The following is a 2,614-nucleotide window of genomic DNA, read 5'->3' as shown; positions in this document are numbered from 1 at the left end:
AACAGTATTGGATTATGATTCCAACATGTTTGATACCAAACAAGCCCAGGTTCGGAGTTACCATTATGTAGCTGGACACAGGTAGTGAGTGACCTGTGTCCAGTACATGGGTAAAATGGCTTTCCCGCACTTACGAAGTCCAAGAAAATGGAGCTGGAGTTCGTAGGGCCACCTCTGCTCATGTAGGGGTGCCCTCACACACAGGTACCTGCACCCTGCCCTCTGGGTTAGGAGGGCCTATCATAGGGGTAAACTTAGAGTGACCTGGTGCAGTGACCTGAAGTGAGAGGGTGCATGCACCTTTTCACGCAGGCTGCAATGGCACATTTTGAATGGATTCCCATGGGTGGCATAATATATGCTGCAGCCCATGGAGAACCCCTGGTGCCCCAATGCCCTGGGTACCTAGGTATCATATACTAGGGACTTAGATGGGGCACCAATATGCCAATTGTGAGGTGTACTAAGTCAAGAACAACCAAATTTAGAGGGAGAGAGCACAGTCACTGGGGTCCTGGTTAGCAAGATCCCAGTAAACACAGTCAAAACACACTGACAGCAGGCTAAATGTGGGGGTAACCATGCCAAAAAGAGGGTACTTTCCTAGATAGTGTACATCTGAGGACGATATCTCTTTCATGCAGTTGCAGAACAGTCTGAAGCCTGTTTTTCTTTTTTTTGGGGGGGGTGGGGGGGTTATATACATCACGTGCTGTATTTTTGCCTCTACCACTGAGTTTTATGATCAGTTTTTTTGGGTGAATGGTCAGTTACATTTCACTAGATTCATTCTTGCCTTTCCTAATTTTCAGCTCTGCACTTTATGCAGTGAGCTTTAAAAACAATTTCCCACAAACTTAAATGGGTGTTCAGTGCATTCTGAATAACTGAGCTCAGCTTTTTTTTATTTACAGGGTCTCTGAGTGAACAAGCTTGTCCTCGATGGTCTGCCTAGTTAGATGAGACTTTTCATGGTTGCTGAGTTGTTTGCTATTATGTGAGCCTACTGACGTAAAGTAACTTGAGTTTTTGCCCATTTATTCCCTGTAAGTGGTCTGGGAAAGAGCTTCGTCAGAGCTGCCCGAACCCACAGTTTTTTTTGTAGTTTTTAAGCTCTCTTGGTGGTTCAAGGGACTGTTTCAACTGGGTTAGGTTGTGGTCGTTCCAATCAATCATGTGAATGGCGAGGTTTCTTACGTTTGATGGTTGAGCTACGACCCAATTAAGCAAGTTTGCACTGGGTTGGAAAAGGTGACAAATTGTTCTTTATCTCACCCTCACAAGATGAAAATACTTATGCAAAGCATTTTGTGTGTATCTTTCACAAAATCCAAAATTACAGTGAAACTTTGTTTTGGGATGTATCGGCGTGGATGGTCTAGAATACTATCACTCTAAAAGCGAAATGACGGGTTTGGATACAACTAGTTCTCCAGGCTGTATGTTTTCAGTGGCAAGATGGCCTCACTGAACCATCTTACCTCTTAAGGTAGATGTGGATCAGCAGTGGAAAGCGTATTTTAAGGGAGGAGGTGTAGGACTAATCTAGGTACAATGTAAAAAACTATCAAAGTTGCATTAAAGATGTCAGTTCGCCAGTCATGAGATAACACAGGGACAGAACATACACAACACATAGTAAACATCGCAGTGTTATAACAATGCAGTAAAAAAAAGGCCCATGAAGAGTCAAAATGTTTATTCACCCCCAAACTCAACTCAACACAGTCACTGTACAGTTAAACTATTTGTGTGAACAGCAGAACTCGCAATCAGGCTGTAGCAACAAATGCTACCATCCTCCCACTAAACAAGACATTTTAAGCTTTAATGCAGCAAGAGCAACTGCTGTCAAATTACAATGTACCTTGTAACCTGCAAGGGAAGGGGACAGAGTATCCGCATTTCTGAGTTTACTGGGATAAGGAAGACCCACCAAACTCCCGGTTTCTGGTTAGTAGTGTCTGTTACCTGAAACAAGGATCTCGCACCAGTTATGGGCCTAATAGTCCGTTGAGCCATCAGCACCTCACACCAGGTGGAAAAAAATCGATGACAAAGAGGGAGAACAGAAGGCCTCACCACAGAAATCGCAGGTCCCCTTGTCCAACAGGCCAAAAGGGTGCTGGAACACTGCAATAGCCAGGCTAAACAAAGAGCAAATTAACATAACAAAACGCAGTGCAGGTGGGATGTTTATTATAGTCTTAGAACCCACCGTAGTGAGCTCTATCGGCCATTAAAGGCCCGCTCCAGCGTTAAAGACCACAGCCGAAGGTAGAGCCCGCTACGGCGGGTTCTAAGACTATTAGAACATTCTGCCACTCGGGGCAGAATGTTCTATTAAATAAAACAAATTCCTCACGAAGCCCGAGGACATTAAAATCCCCTTTGGCTCCGTGAGGCTTTGTTCACAGCTGTTGCTGTGAACAAAGAACATTGGAATGTTGGCTTCGGGCTTTTACCGGCGAGTAAAAGCCTGGTGTACTCCATTGTCTGCAGTGGAGATCCGAACATTCCAATGTTCTAATATAGCCTTAGAACCCGCCTGTAGCGGGCTCTACCGACTATTAAAGGCCCCTTTAACAAAGGAGAGGGCCTTTAATAGCGAGTA

Source organism: Pleurodeles waltl, chromosome 5 (genome assembly GCF_031143425.1).
Source record: "Pleurodeles waltl isolate 20211129_DDA chromosome 5, aPleWal1.hap1.20221129, whole genome shotgun sequence".
NCBI lineage: Eukaryota > Metazoa > Chordata > Amphibia > Caudata > Salamandridae > Pleurodeles > Pleurodeles waltl.
This window is presented reverse-complemented; position numbering follows the sequence as displayed.